The 16,442-nt window shown below is 48.7% G+C and overlaps 1 protein-coding gene across 5 annotated transcripts in view; it reads left to right on the forward strand.

Moving 5' to 3' along the window:
* The window catches only part of NaPi-III (Na[+]-dependent inorganic phosphate cotransporter type III), an 88,666-nt gene that overhangs the window by 3,152 nt on the left and 69,072 nt on the right, over window positions 1-16,442 (forward strand). Inside the window, exon 1 of one of the 5 annotated variants that reach the window (XM_075689454.1) lies at window positions 12,525-12,716. The exons of the other annotated variants lie outside the window; for them this stretch is intronic. The gene's annotated coding sequence lies outside the window, so the exon portion shown is untranslated. Of the gene's footprint in view, window positions 1-12,524; window positions 12,717-16,442 lie in introns of those variants that run through there. 5 annotated transcript variants of the gene reach the window in all.

Consider the following 16,442-nt stretch of genomic DNA (forward strand, 5'->3'; position numbering starts at 1 on the left):
CGAAAGGTTTCTTCACTCGACTTTGCGCCGCCCACGCTCTCGCGTTTCAGTACTTTCCTGATCGCGTAGTGCTGCGATGGTTTTGCTGGCTCGCGAAACTCGCTCAAACTACATTTAGCAGAGAATTCAACTTCCATATGATGTCGCGGGATGCCCGAACGGTCTACGCCACTTGACCAAAAAGCAGCTGCAGCGGCGAATCCGCCGCTCTGTCTTCGCTCGGTGCCGCCGTCTGTCGGGCGCCGTTTTACTCACCGACGGCAGCAAAGGCAGTGATGACGTATGCAACGTCACCACTCCCCCAGTTGGGTGGCGGGAGATTTGAATTTCCAAAAATGTATTCGAACCCCTCAGATACAATTTTCTCGTAAACTAAGCCTTTTTTTTTTGGCATGAAACAAGCGTTGCGAGGTTTCTGGAAAGGTATTTAAACAGTCCATGTCGACATAGTATTTGCGTTTAGTGCCCCTTTAAGATGAAGCGATAGATTAGCGCTTCAAGACGGCCAAATTGTAACTTTTGTCGAGAACATATGTTTTCTACGCGATAAAATTATGCAAACATGCGTATATGTCAGGCTTGGTTGGCCACCACTGTGATAACGGAGAATGAGCTGCCAGTGGCGCCTATTAAGCACCGTTTACAGTTGGTATATAGAATTCAGTCACTGGCAAAACAAATAAGACGATTATATTGCATTTGAATCTGTAACCTCCTCGGAACTTTGCGCCCCTCAAAATAATAATAATAAATGAATAAAGCCTGATGACACAATACGTCTTAAAGTCAGTTCGAGATACCAACTTGTTTCTGACAAACCTGAAAAACTACTTCACTGTAGATAATACGGGCACGTCTCACACTAGCACCTCCATGTGTGTAGACAAAGCGTCCATTTCTCCAGTTCTGATAAACGCATCTTTTGTTTTCTTAAAACACAGATACATACTTAAACTCGCATGGCGGTTCCTGGCGTTCATGTATTGCCGAGTTATCTGGTGGCGTTTGAAATGTGCTGCACATTTTGTCGGTGACAATGCGATCATTCAGTATCAACCCGCAATCAGTATCCACCTGCTCGAAGAGCGACGGAAACAAACTGGTCGCGCGCCCCACACCGCTGAATATTTTAGCTTATCATTTTTGTTTTAATTTCGAAAAGGACGAAAGCCACTGGCCCCGCAGACCCGGACACTGGATCTGAGGGGTCTAATAAAATCTAGTTTGGCTAATTTTATGGTTCTTACAGAACTTGGACCCAGAGGAGCAGCTCTGGGCCGTCCGGATGGCCGAAGACGCCGCCAGAAAGCAAGGACTGGCCGCCGTCTGAGGAAGGGGGGATTGGGGGTTAGTCTCCCGACCCCCGCCACCCCTGAACCCCATCAAGGACATAACAAAGTTTTATCTCTCTACAGAACTTGCGTGGGCTTTTTCGTGATTGTGGCGCCTTCCCTGGGCGGCCTCCTCATTCATCAAGGCGCAGTAATCCGAACACACGGTGACCTGTGAACATTACGCCTTCGAGGGACGTGCAGTTTTCATTGCGATTTTCTCAGTGACGAACGTACTCACCTCGCAGGGTAGAAGGAAGACGGATAAATTTTACGGGACTGCGACCTGCCGCTTTATATCCGTGCACTTCATGTCCGGCATTTTTTCTAGCGAATATTTGGTATTGAATGCGCCTTGAATCAGCGGAGTTATCGGCATTCAAATATCGCAGCCTTCCCGTCCTCTTTGACATTCCTACTGCACTCAACGCTGTTTCCCCCGTATCACGCGTCAAGTGTGACCTCGAGGTCGTGCTGCGCGAGCCTCGGTGCAGTTATTCAACGACTTTAACCCTCTGTAGTACAACTGCACTTGTCGTACTGCTAATCTGAGGACTTGTACTATCGGCGCCTTGTTATCGTTATCCGCCGCCAGATGGCACCACAACCAGGGTGTCTCTATCCGTCAAGGATGACATTTTTTCTGGTTTTGCTTTTGCCGTAGGTACTACTCAGCCGTCACGTTGAAACATATCAGTACAGTAGTCGCCGTGCTTATTCGACGCTTGTGGAGACCTAGCCATTGCTCTCGCCATTGGCCAATCTACTGTGTTAAAATGACACATCTCTAAATCTAATCACAACAGACTCCGACCGGTACCAGTAGCAAAAGAAATGCCCGTGTAATTTGAATTTGTTGATGTGGGTACACTTCAGAAAATTGGTCCGGCCCTCCAGAATTCGTGCCTAATAAGCCTTCCACTCCCCCAATCCTCTTTTCCCGCCCCACTCCGCAAAAAAATAATAATAATAATAATTTCCCAGCCCTGATGTACAGGAACAGCGTTCTCACCAAGTTATGTCGTGCTTTAAAAAAAAAATGTTGCAGGGCCCTATTTTGTGCAATGAAGTCCAAGACCAAGAACGTCAACGCGTATCTTTGGAAGACTGTACGATGCATGCCTTAGTGCGAACTTCGGTCACAAAATCAGATATCAACGCTCGCGGCAGCAGCAGCCAACAGATAATGAAGCTAAGGAAAGTATAGGTCAGCTTATTTGTGTTTTTAATTCAATTGTATAAATGATTTCTGCAATTCAGTTAAAGCTACAAATACTTTTCCCTATGTTTTCCTTGGCTTCATACGGTTGGGATTAACAAAAATATGGCCGTTCGTTTACCCCTCTTCTTCTCGTTCATATGTATGTATGTGTTTGCCAACACACACACGCACACAGCGCGGGCGCAGCGGCCACAGTGCCAGCAGCTCTGGTGCTGACGCCTTGCGAAGCTGTTTTTCAACAACGCTTGCAAGGCTTATTGCCATGGGCGGCTGTTCATCTTTTGGGGAGAAGGTTTAAGCACAGAACACCTATACAAACTTAGAGAAGGAAAACTGTACCTTCCACAGTGCAACGGAAATAAGCGTAGCGGTGGCGTCGTGAACTAAAGTTTGCGACCACAGATGGCGCTGTACAACAGGAAACGGAAACAGTATTGCCGCTTTACCAGGTGTTCTGTGGCTTTACTGTGTTTCTGGCTGCTGCGCCTCGATCGTGCTCCCGCCAGTTTGGTTGCTGTGTGGCAAACGTAAACTGGCGGGAGCACGATCGAGGCGCAGCAGCTAGGCGCTACGTTTGCCACACAGCAACCAAACTGGCGGGAGCACGATCGAGGCGCAGCAGAATATATGTGGCGCTGAGTCATATCGGGTTAAGGCACACTCTGAACTGACTTTTAAGGGCATCCGGAGCGGTTTTTCGTTTATTACGCCGCCGTTACCCCGAGTTGTGCCGCCGCGCTCCAGCTGTTGCATTTCGTGTAGGGCTACTGACAGAGTGCGGTTTCCAGGTGGCACGATGGCCTCGACTGGAATAAACGCACACGACACCAAGGATTGAGTAAGCTTGACAATATTATATTTGCACTTTACAAGTACAACAAAAAGCACACGTCTACGCATCCACACAAACGCGGTTACATAGTCAAGAACATAGTCAAGAAATGGCTCATTAATAAGGGTAGCACAAACGCACAAGAAAGAAGACCTAAGCTACAAAACTTACGGTCGGCTGCTAAGTATAATAATTTCCCTGTCACCGCGTGTCACTTTAATACAGCATCTTTACAGCACTACCAGGCCGGGTTGTTTGGCGGAAAGAACGCAACAGCTTACGGCCGTCAGCTGCCTCTTCTTTACGGGTGTCATAATTATCCTAATCTCCGCATCACCGTCGTGCAAGTCCGCATACAGGCATGTGTATCTGAACCATATATGCCAGCTTAATACATGTGTTGTGAAATTATGATAACCACTGCGTCTTATCAAACATGTATTGGTTTTGCAAATGCGCATTACAGCTGACAAAACGACATACTGTAAGTGAAGCACAAGAGAACAAAGGCAAAAGGAGGATACAACACTTGAAGAAGAAATGAAGAATTAGTAGGCGTACAGCAAACAAGCGATGACCGAGAACACACAATGATGCATCGGGTGGTCTGTGACATCGGTTTGCGTACTTACGATGTTATGGAGATCAACGGCATAAAAACGTCCCTTCAAGCGTACTCCCTCAACCTCCGGCACATTCATTATGATAATCAACGCCTAAACAAAATGAGGCACTATTTTTTGCCAAGAGTAGACCTCTTTATAGCAAGTCTATGAATGACTCGCAGGCGATAACCAGCATGCTTTTCGAAAATGTTTTACCGCCGTAGTGTTCGAACGCCAACGGCCAGGAAACACATCGATACCAATAGGCTGTCGGTTGTCGGTGGTTAATCAAGTACAAAAACCTTGACGCTATGACTAAAAAGCAGCTTCAACAATCAAACTTTAAAAAAAAATCAACTGCCTATTTGCCTGAGGTAAAAAAAAAAAAACATTAGACACTTCGATTGTTTATGTTAATGGTTTGTGTAAAGTAAAAAATTCAGCATTTTTAGCGCCCATAGCAGAGAAAGCACAAATTAAAGTATGCGACCAAATTATAGTATATAGCTCCACTTGCGCGCTTACGCTGAAACGCGCCTCGATTGATTTTTCGCCCTCTGTGGCCATTTGTTGAACTTCAGAGTGTGCGGTGCCTGGTTTAAGTCGCAACGAATGTACAGTTCGGTAGAGGGAACACGTGGTTGCGTGGCTCATGCTCCGCGCAGCGCCATGTGCGGTAAGCGGCGAAAACCAAGCGCATGCGCGAAACGGCGCAGGGGCGGCGCACGCCACGCGTCATCTGTTACCAACCCGCCCCTTGTTGTGATTCGATGTCCGAGCGGCCATTTAAGTTTCGATGGATGGTGGTGTGCCAGGTGCCGATTGATCGAGAGGTTCGGGGCTACAATGAGAAGATGTATTTACAAAATTACATGATGATGGTTTACGTGTACGATTACGTGTACGCACGTTCGGTTTGCGTTCAGCTTCGCCTCGCGCGATTAGTTTAGGCCGCGCCGAGTCGTCAGCCGCTGAACGTGCGTTTTGAAAAACGATCTCTGATCGCGCCCCAGTACGAGCACGAGCACAGCCTCGCAACACTCAAATCCGCTTTTTAAGCACTTCCTTCTCCCCTTTCTCTCGTCGGGGAAATTCACTGCTGTTCTCCTCTGTCAATCACAATCGTCGAACCGTCCGCAAAATCCCGCCCTTGACGTCGCACCGTTCCGCCGGACTCCGCCTCCAGTGTTGCGCGATTGCCCCCGCATACGAGGCAACGAGTGGCAAACTGGCAACTTGATGTCGACTCGGTTCCCACGGAAGTCCTCGACGTTGTCCCCTTTTATCCATTAGTGGGCTCTGCGTGACGGTCTGCGTGTCAGGTTCAGGTAGAGTGGTCTTCGCGGTAATTACCGCTTTCACGGAGGGCTGCGGCTGTTGTCGCCTTGAAGTGAGCTCCTTTGTTTGCGCATCACAGTCATTGTCGGGTCCAGCTAGGCCGGGCAGGCGCCCGTCTCGCCCGTCAGCTCTGGGCGGTCGAACAGTCGGAGATAGGGAACATAACTGCTGGTCTCAGGTGGCGCTGACGTAGTCGCCAGCTCCCTGGTCCTGAGAAAATGACGATGTAACGTGAAGGGTCTTTCATAGCTGCACGCTTGCCGATGAAGCATTATTTGTCGGGAAGGGACGCCGGTTACAACAGCGCTAAACGCCAGTCGTAACACCCTTAGCTTTGTTCGCGCGTGGTCTCCCTGCCGTGCAATCGCGCGTCAAGAGGACTCGCTTCAAGGAGAAATATTTAATTTTGTGCACTGCTAACCCTGAGACGTAAAAAGCACACAAGTACACTTACTTCTACAGCAGTGGCGTAGAATTACATTTACCTGTACTTATTAGTATCTTACCGGGTGTCAGGAGGCGGCATGTACATCTCGAACAGTCGCTTCTGTGACATAGGAAGGACGAATCGCGTGTTGCCATTTTCAGAAGTGGTGGTCCTTGCGGTACAGGTTTAGAGTGAAACCTGAACGTCTTAGGAAATTGCGTTGCGTTTAACGTCAGCGATACTCAGCCGAAGATTACACTTCCGTCAGGAACAACCAGCTTTTACTTGCTATAGTTAGTCTAGAATTTGCATTGACAGACCAAAAAAAATTGCCGACGATTACGTTACTTCGTAATGCGAAATTTGAGCGCAGCAAATAGGCTGTTTCACCTTTTCGATAGATTGAGGCAAAGAAATCGAGCAACACATGTATGCGCTATCACAGAATTTTTTTTTTATTTTTCACACGTATTCCTTTAACAAAGACTCCACTAACAGTTCTTGACAGTCATGAAGGAAGCTTTGTGGTCGGAGAAATAGACTGATATATGTTCGACTTGGTACACCAATGCTTGATTCTCAAAGACGAGATGTATACAAGTGCCTCGCGAGGTTGTCACAGCCGTGGGACGCGTTACGAGCGAGAGGAACGGGATGTTCTCCCGCATAAGTGTTAGGAAATTGCTGTTTGTCTTTATGTCAAGCCGCCACCGATCTGGCTCTCTGATTGCCACCGCACAGGGGTTGCATTGGAGGAGGAGCGAAGAAAGGAATTAAGTTCGAGCCGGCGCTTTGACAACCGGAGACTCGCAGGAAGAGGGGGGAGGGGGGCGGCGTGTACACCCAGCGGCAAACGATGGGGGCAGAAGCGCGCGCAGCAAGCGGACAACACGATAAAGGGAGGAGGGAAGAGATAGCAGCGACTGTTTGATGCCGCTGACGCCGATAGTGAGTCAACCCCAGCTGCGGAGTTGGTTTCAGGGACAACGAATAACCGGCGCGTCGGCAACTGAAGAGCACCCTATCCGCCACACAAGAACAGGGGGGGGGGGGGGTCCCTTTCCTCCTCTTTCTGCATGGCGGCGACGGTGTTCTATGCAGTCACGTTATCTTGACTCTCTAGCGGCGTCAGCGGCATCCAGCGGTATCAGTCGGTCGCTGCTAGCGCTGGGGGGATGAAAGGGGGGCGGAGCTGGTTACGAGGCCGACGACGACGCCGACGCGAAACCCAGGAACGGACGCCAAAGAGCTGCGCTCTAAAACACTTTTCGTCTGTGCGCGGACTCCAGCTCAGCTGGTCAAGAACTGCTGAATATATTCTCGATAGGAATAGCGGGAACATGCCCTGTTTTCCCACCAGATTTTGTAGTCCGTCCGCCTTATCGAAGTGGGCGCGCACTTTTTGAAGGTCGTCTATTTAGGGCGTATTCGAAAAGTCTTCGTTAGAATAGGATCGCTAATCGTTAGGCTCTGCCCTTTAATACCACTCATTGCCGGCGAATGTCAATGGGATACCGAACAAAAACATTAAATCAGTTTAAACTCATAAGGTGTTCTCTTAAAACTCCATTTTAGTTAATTTCACGCGAATAGGTTGATTACTAGAATTTACTAGCTAGCGCCTAGATTACTAGCTCTAAACGCCTGGATTACTAGGCGTTTAGAGCTGCTTTATATATATAGTATTGTATTATGTTCTCTCCACTCCTGTAACAGCCCGCAAGGGCTTAATATAGTATTGCATAATGTTTTCCCCACTCCTGTAACAGCCCGCAAGGGCTTACAGTATTGTAAATGAAATGAAGGACAAAGTTCTTTTGTTTAAAATTTCGTGCCGATACACCATCGCCTGTACGTCAGTGTGATGTCGCGGATTTCAAATAACTTTTATTTGTCGGAAGAGCTTTTCAAATTTGCTGAGTTTAGCCTTTCGCTCCTTTAGAATACAGTGGAGTCACTATGGGTCCGAGTAGACGCCGTCAATATCTTCATTCGCCTTTCCGTTAAAACCGAAGGCCTCGGGATAGGGTAAATACATTCTCATTTACTTGTGCGCGGATATTGCGACGCGCTAACAAAACTGTGGTTTCGGCGCTATTTATTCCCACACGCTATATGCGCATATATAGCTGTCTTCGTCAGTAAATTTTCGACCACACTGCGTGCTCAAACACTTTGATCCGGCTTCGTGCAGGAGGGCACTGTCATATACATCATCATAAAAGCTTTTTTTTTTTTTTTTCATTTCATTGTTGACTGTTCGGCACTTTTCAAACCTTCCGAGAGAGACGGCGTAGCAGCAGGACCACTGAAAGATGAAACAACACATGCGCTGTGCTGTTTCGTCTTTCAGTAGGCCTGTTACTATAGGCTGTTTTAATGCGAATATCATTCCTTGCTGCTTCAGCGGTTTTGAGTCTCTGTCTGTCTGCTCTCTTACGCCGACCCAGTGACCCAAGTTGTGTACCTGCTTGGGCCACTAGGTATTGTTAAGGCTGCCACCAGTTGGTGCGGGGACGGGGTTTCGGCGACTTACAGCAGCGCCTACTTGGAACTACAACCAGGTTGACCGCCGGAGAGGGTCCGGCAGGGAAGACGAGATGATGTAAAAACAAACAACAGAAGTTCAATACATCGTAACGGGTGAGCGGTCTGCTCCAAGGCAAAAAGTGCAGGGACGTTCGGCGAGCGTGCTCCTGCACGTAAGGGCAGAGGAGATTCCTTCGTGGCGTCTCGCTGGCTTTCTTATACCCTACATGATCGGGGCAACCTCATTCTCTCCTGCTCTCTGGTAGAGGGCCTTGTCAGCACACTGGTCAGTTCGCACAGAGGAATACGGAGCAAAGCCGCTCCCTGGCGTTCACTTAAAGGAGGCACGACCTCTCGGAGTCGATAGGGATGTACGAGGCTTGGAACCCTTGCCTTTTCAAAGCACGTTACTCGAGCACTTGCATTGTGCTTAAAAAAAAAAAAAAGCACTGGAAAAACGGAATGGTAAATATCGCTGGACTTGACTGTTATTCGTTCAAGATTACACGCGTTTCTGTAATTCTTTTTCTTTTCTTTTCTTTTTTTCTGGGAAAGCTGGTTATTTGCCAAGATAAGAAAATCCGAACGTCTCCTTTTATGAATTTCACATAAAACGACGCTCAAAGCGCACTGCGAGCAGCATAAGCGCTCTTGATGTATTTAACAGAGGGCGGCTTTATATAAAGTTTCTAGCACTGCTTGGGAGGCGCCTGCGCATTGCGACGTGCTGTTGTGCGCATCTTACCCCTCGGCAAGAGGAGCACGCCGGACACCAAACTTCTCCGGCAGACCTCTCCTATACCTGTCGGTATGGAACAACGAAGAAGGAGACGGCGTTCTCAGAGAATGTGGATTATTGCATGTATACTCTGTATGCATACCATAACGATGCGATGACGATGCGAAGGGCATTTCCTAGTTTCCGTTCAATATAGACAGACCGTATTTTTTTCTGTAGCCGAGTCCGGGTGCGCACATTTTTTTTCGCCTACACGATTCTTAATGGAGAGGATATCTATCGCTATTGCCTGGCGTAGTGACATTCATTAACAAAAGGTGGTGTTTAGTCAGCCTAAATATGAGTGATCTTGAAGTTGTACACGGAAGTCCTGGGTGCACGTTGATATACTGGAACAGTGGTAGAGAGCTAACGAATGAAACGGTGGGATCGGATGTATTGCCGGCGGAGTCGCCGGCAATACATCCGATTCAACTTACGGAGTCGTCATTTGTCGGAAGTGCCTCGCTTGCGTAGTATGAGGGATGACGCGACGCGCTCCTCATAGGTTTGGCTGTTGGCGCTCGATAAAAACACCACGCGGGAGCCCCCCCCCCCCCCCCTCTGGACATTTCTGTATATACTCTCAAAACGACACAAGTTCCTTACTATAAAAAATAATAATCTTGAGCAAACAGAAAGCACAGAATGGTTTACTGACGCTATCTCTTTACCGAATGCGTACAGTGAACGCCCACTGCGCGCCGTCGCCGCGATGGAGTCCCCCGAATCGGTTTCTTGCTTGAAAGGTAGGCGATCGCTGAGAACAAACTATGCAAAGTATGTTCTTAGTGGGCTAGCTGTCTATATAATGGAGTATAACAGTATGAAGCCTCAATGCAGCGATCGCACGGGTTCGCAGCGACCGACTGCGCGTCTGCATGCATGTCCGCGCCTGCGAGCGCGTTCTCGCACCGTGCCGTGAGCTTTAGACCGCAGCACATGAGCATTTGACAGTACACAAGCAACGATTGTTGCGTGGACGCTCAGGCCTGTTCAAAAATAATTTACTTATAAGTAGGGACTTCGACGCCTACGGCGACTTGTGACGTGCCGTCGCGACGATTCAGTCTCTTTTTTTTCGTTTCCTCTTAATCATTGGACATTTAAATAGCGTTATTTCTCAAGTTGCAACGCACTGTATGTTGATCGGTATTCTCAGCAAGCTACTCACTGAACATAGCAGCCCCTACGCCGTAGCAGAAATTTTCCTCGCGGAAGTGCTTGCTGCACACCCGAGTTGTAGCCGATGGCTGTTTGCCGGTTCTAAAGTTTCGCGATCCAACCTTCACGGGGCTCCTTGTCCCGCGGATACGTGTGCAGGCTCACACCGGGCTCCGTTGCGTACGTCCGGCACTGCTGCACCGAGCAGTAGCGTACCATTTTGGATGCCTTCAAAGGCAGCCACTACTTATTATAGTGCTTTCAAGTGTTGTCAAGTCGACGCCCGAAGCGGGAAAACGTCCCCCCTTAATCAGAACCGCAGCGCAGATGGGACTTTAAACTTTCGTTTTCAGCTTGCTTCGGCGCCTCCGAAGCCGCCGACGCGGCCGCTGTGTCCACGTGATTTCTCATACTACCTCACGCCGACGGCAGCGCCAGCTTTTCCACTGGTGGAGCTCGCCCCCAATGGGCCGTGGAAAGCTTTGGTGATCCTTCAATAATTACGGTACAGCAAAGAAAAAAAGACGAGGCATTCTCGCGTGATGTATTTCCAAACGGATTGCAAAAGTCGTCCAATATTATAACCCTCGAGAAATTTGCGGGCGCCGTGGCCTCATCTCAGTGTCGTGTGCTTGTTTTTGCCACGCTGTAATCCCTTCATAGAGCCCACGTCATTCTTTCTGCCTGTTTCTGAGAAAAATGTTCTTCAGGTGTTCGTCCTTCAACGCCCATAGAAACGAAAACCGCGAACGTTTATAAAGGCTTTAGGCCAGCCGTCTGATGGTATGCTTCGTTTTTCAATTTCGCGATGGCGCGCTACCCTTATTTGAAGGGATTAGTATCTTCCTTCCCGCAGCTCCTTCCTTCCATTTTCGCTTGCGTTCAGTGCTCAAACGGTGGCATTGAGTCCTTGGGCAACTGTGATGTGTTGCTTCACTTTGATAAAGGGCTTCTCATTACATGTCCTTTTTTGTGTGTCTCTATGTTACTACTGAGCTTTTTGGTCTTGAACGTGTCTTTAGTAACCTTTAAAAAAGATAGAAGCAAAGAAGTGGGTGCGCTGAAAAATAGAAAAGAGGGCAGGGGAGACGCTAAGCCCTCGCTGGTACCTTCGCTTCGGTGATAGCCGTTTGGACGGACATAATCGATTTTATTTGTGCGGCCTAACCGACTAGTCCAAGGTCAGGGTCTTATTACTGTTACGCCAAGAATCTATTACTGCCGCGCGCGGTCCGGAAGCCGGTGTTAATATTTGCGGAGGTGCCCTCCCTTCCTTCACGTTCGCTTCACACATGTCGTAAAATATGAGGTGAGCGTATATGCCTGAGCCTCCTCTCAATTTTGCACGACGGTATGAGAAATTTTCAATTTCCGGGCAGTCGCTAGCAGCGCACAGTGTATATGTACACCTACACCGCGCGCTGCGCATAACTTTTTTCTTTGGAAACCCACTGTGATAATAGTGTCGTTGTTGTGGCATGCCCTCGAGTCGCGCAGAAATTCTGTCCCGAGCAATGCTCCTCCCGTAAAGCGCAGCGCGGATTCTTGACTCTTGCTCAGACGTCATGCGCATTATTTGTCGGCCCTTGCGCCCCGCATCACGCTTCAATTTCTTCACCCGCGTTGTATTGTTTAGCCATGGCCGCATGTGCACCTTCCTTCACTCTTTCTCTTGCTCCCAGAATCGCTTTTTAGCCTTTGCCCGGGCGTTCTCTTCACCTCACACGTAGCCTAGCTTCTCGAGAGAGAGAGATCGTTCACTCCCCGGTTTTGATGGATGTTCGCTCCACAGGGGCTTCGTGCTTTTTTTTTTTTTTTCATCGTGCGTTTGCCTGGTTTCTTGCCATCATTCCTTTCCGAAGAGAACGACACGCGTTGCTCGCCAGCCACGTGTCACCGCTCGTGTCTTCCTCCGTCTCTCTCATTTATGGCTGGCCCGCGAAGGAGCGACGTGTGGTCAGTTCTCTTTTACGACGTCGAGTCGAGCGAAGACTTCCTTCAGGCCCGTCCCGAAGCCGCGGCGTCCGGTCTTGAAGGGTCAGCCGTCTGTTTTTGTTTTCTTTGCCATTATCAGGCCCGCAGCGGTGAGTCGAAGGCGAGCTGACGACGGTGTGATGACCCAGAAGCGGGAGAGGGGAGGGAGCGGGGGGGGGGGGCGGAGAGTAGATTTGTCAGGCGTCTGTTTGAGCTCGGGGTGCGCTTCCCTAGTCCTCCCAGAGCATTTAGGGTTGTCGACAAGGTCGCCGCCTTTCGTTCTGTCGGTCGGCCAAAGCACTTTGCCCGGACAGTTTGCTGGCAGTGGTATTGCCAGAGTGCGAGCGCGCGAACGGATAGCTTCTCCGCGACGCTGCGAGACCGCGGAGACTCCCGAACAGGCGTCATTGGCCGCAAGTATAAACGATTGTGCCTGGAGAGTGCGACGGTCTCGATCGTTGGGCTGTGAGCGGCTGTTACTGGCGACGCAGTCGTCTGTACCCGCTTTAGTCAGCGGTGCGTATACTTCTTACGATATCTCTCTCTCATGAGTGATTCTCGCTTTTGAGAGCTCCGCGCTTTATGTGTTACCTGTTGTTGTGATAACGTGGATGAATAGCTTGTTTTGTTATCCACAGTTTACTGTAGCAGTGTGGCTTAAATGGTTTAGTCATGTTAAATATGAGAACGCGCGCTATTAACTATAACGTTATTACAGTTGCGGCGCTGTGTGTTATAGCTTTTGTCTCTGGCGTATGTGTGCGCCTTTGTATGCCTCCTGATTCGCGCTCTTACCGTTAGGTTATTAAGTTGTATGCTAACACACTATATATTGCGGCCTTATCCTGTCTGTTTTGTACTAGCGCCGACACTGACGCAAAATCTCTTTTTTTTTTTTTATGTAACCGACATAGAACTTTTAAGTGGTACATGTTGCCTGTGCAGCTTTTCTTCTGCACAAAAGTGCTAATAATCAGTCTCCTGTAAAGAGGTGAACTTCAGCCGTCGTCGAGCCGAAATGTTGATACTGTTCTTTGCCTATCTGTATATATGTAATATATATTGTATGCATGTGTGATTGAATGAATTCTTCTTTGGAACCGGTGGTTCATAAGTCGTAAGAAGTGCAGGCGCCCGTACGAAAACAAAAGCGAGCATTTAATTTGGCGTTTCGGCCTTGAACAGGCGTTTGTCTAGAGATAAAGACCAGACAGCTGCGGAAACGTCGAATTAGATGTTTGTTTTTGTGTGTGCGCCTGGCACTTCTTAAGACTCGTATGTACGGCCGCTTTACATACGGTCTATGTACTCCCATCGTTGACACCAAATGCATTTTTCCGCCTGGATAAAGCGTGTCAAGGTACAAAAGCGACAACTATGTATGGTCTAAATTACACGGTCATGAACGGCCGCATACCCAACCCGAAACAGTTGGCGCTAGAGAGAAATAAATCAAGTTTTGTCTCCTCTTAATCGGGCGTCAGCGACGCTATGCCCACTTCGCGCGCTCACTCACGTATGATCGCTCATCTGTCTGCGTGAGTCACATTATCTCACTGCAAACGATCCCTGCCTGAGGGGAAGGTGAAAGTAATCGCCTCTCACCACATTACTTCTTGCACGTGCAGTCTTGCTCGTTCGCTTTTTTTTTTTTTTTTTGAGCCTCATCCGCGCCGGATTGTGCTATTGGGGATGAGAGCTGCTACTCAGGCGACACTGCATGCTGTCAAATGTGTCGTCTGCATACCATTCATTCCCATTTCCCTATATATATCGGATACAGTTCATCTCCCTTCGTTAAACATTCAATGCCAGGATTGCCTACACTTCCGTCATTGGCGAGCGACATAGAATAAACGTTGTGTTGTGCTTATATACTATATAACACGGATGACCCTAGTCGCGTGCGTAGATTTGCCGCCCTGCGCAGTTAATAAAAAGAAAGGAAGGAATCTCCTACACATTTCTTTACGATACAACTTTCGCTCTGAAGGGCACTTGTAAAGCGCGAAACACGCGTGGGTAAAGCCGGACACGCGGTATACCGACTTGGGAGTCCGATACGGCGTTCAACTAGCCGTACAAACAGCCGCATCCAACGATTGTTCAACATCGCGTCTAACAAATCCCAACAGTGGGAACAGCTGTCTTTCAGGCACGTCGCATGTCGTAGCGAACTCGGCGTCGTACTATGCATCAAATTGCCGAGATGCCTGCCGCATGCCATGCGGAGTCCGGTTCGGCGTGTGACGCACGTGCCTAGGAGATGGCTGTGCCGATAGGGTGAGCCCGTTGGAACCAGCTGGAAACGGGTTGGATGCGGCTGTTGGTACGACTGCTCGCACGTCGGATGGCTCGTGGAACCGTGCCGTGCGTTTTCGTCCTATGCATCCGATTCGTACGATGTGTATACGCGTGTCGCTGGTCGTATGGGCCTGCTTCCGACTCTTCGTCCGAGGCATCGGGTGGTTATGGCGCGCATTGTGTACATGGCACAGTCGCTGTCAGGCTTGACCCGCAATCGAGACGCAAACCGAGCAGCTTAATTTTGACAAACGCAAGCTGTAAGGAGCCAATATCGACTCACAGTTTCAAAGTACCCCAACCGGAAATTGCCAGCAACGTGTGCACGGGAAAGGGATAAAATGCGCTTAAAGCGTGTTCGGGTAAAGTATGGTGGAGTCTAGTACATGTTATATACGACGCACGCGTGTCGGAAAAGCTACTTTCCGGGAAACTCGTTGGGACTTTTCACATGTTGCAAACTCCCTCGACGCGGTTATTGGTATACGGCTATAGCCGTGCGCCGACTTATAGACTTAGATTATTTTTATGTTCACGTTTCGCTCCTTAAGCGTGCTAAACGTTATACACCGCGTTATCGTTCTTCAATTACTCAGGTTTAACTTCAAGAAGAATATACTAAAAACAGTAAGAGGACGCGAGTAGTATAGGGTTCGTATTAACGGAACTGCACAAAATTAGCGCTGTCCTGTATGTTTTCCGTGTATGGCATGTGTTTTCACGCTCTTCCGCATCGTGAACCCCCGGCTTCGGACTCTGAGTGCCTGCACCGCGACCGCTTCGAAGCATGTGGTCGTTGTTGCTATAAGCCTCGCTTTCGTCTCATGGCTCTGTACGTCCTCAGGCACCACGACCTCGTTATACGATGCGGCCCGCGCGAGTGACGCAATAACAGTTGGCTGTGACCAGTTTTCTGACGTCATAAAACTCGGTTGGCTCCGTCCATTCGTCAGTTCCGTTGCGCCGTATACCCTGCGCTGTCGGGATATTCCCCGTCTTCGTAGTCGTCCTGCAGCCCCGCCTTCATCGTTGTACCGCCGCTGTCGTCAAACAGACGTCGTTATTGTTGCGTGCACTTGGAGTAGTAGATTCCATAGCATTGCATTAGTTTCGCACAAAGTTGGGGGCATCAGGGGAAGTCCGGGGAATAGGTGCTGCATTAGATCATTTCAGAGTCGAAAGAGTCGCTGAAGTCTGCTGACTTTTTTTTTTCTTTTTTTCAATTCTACGATTATGAGGTTTCCTTTGATTGCCGATCGCGTCGATTTGATTGCAAATCGCAAAGCGGGAACATTTCATGTCGCTAAACCCAAGTGACGGTGCGAGTACGCAACGGTGACCAATATATATTTAATATGTATCAGTCGGCAACAACAAAAACGAATAAAATGGGGAACGGGACACCGTATTCCTGTTCACGAGTGTCAGTTCTTGCTTCTGCACCGCAGTGAACAGAGTGCATCTGGGCAGACTTTTCGACAGGAAGATCTACTTGGCGCTTTTGGCGAGCGACTTCTGAAGTCGCACCTCCGCTTCGATCATTGTTTGAGTATCGGTTAGGTATTCTTTAGCGCATTGGAGCGCCATGAGCACGAACGTTGCACGCGGAAACGAGAATCCTTACGTTAAACGTCATTTTATTGGCGTTTCATTGCGCGGTTTCGTAGGAGACATTTACGCAAGCGCACGCAAAGGAGTCTTCTATTAACTAATTGAATAAATAAATTGAATAAAAAAGTTGTGTAAATACATAAATAAAATTTAGAACTAGACTGCAAAAACACGAACATGCGTCTACACATATATAGAATGAAACCTGGGGAGCACTTAGAAACTTGAGCCGTATTACAACGTATTAAAGGTGGCAGAGTGATGTGATTCCCGCTACCTCGGTAGCCCGTATAAACCGCTCCTGGCGAGGCTTTTTATTTATTTATT

This window comes from Dermacentor variabilis, chromosome 4 (genome assembly GCF_050947875.1).
Source record: "Dermacentor variabilis isolate Ectoservices chromosome 4, ASM5094787v1, whole genome shotgun sequence".
Taxonomy (NCBI): Eukaryota; Metazoa; Arthropoda; class Arachnida; order Ixodida; family Ixodidae; genus Dermacentor; species Dermacentor variabilis.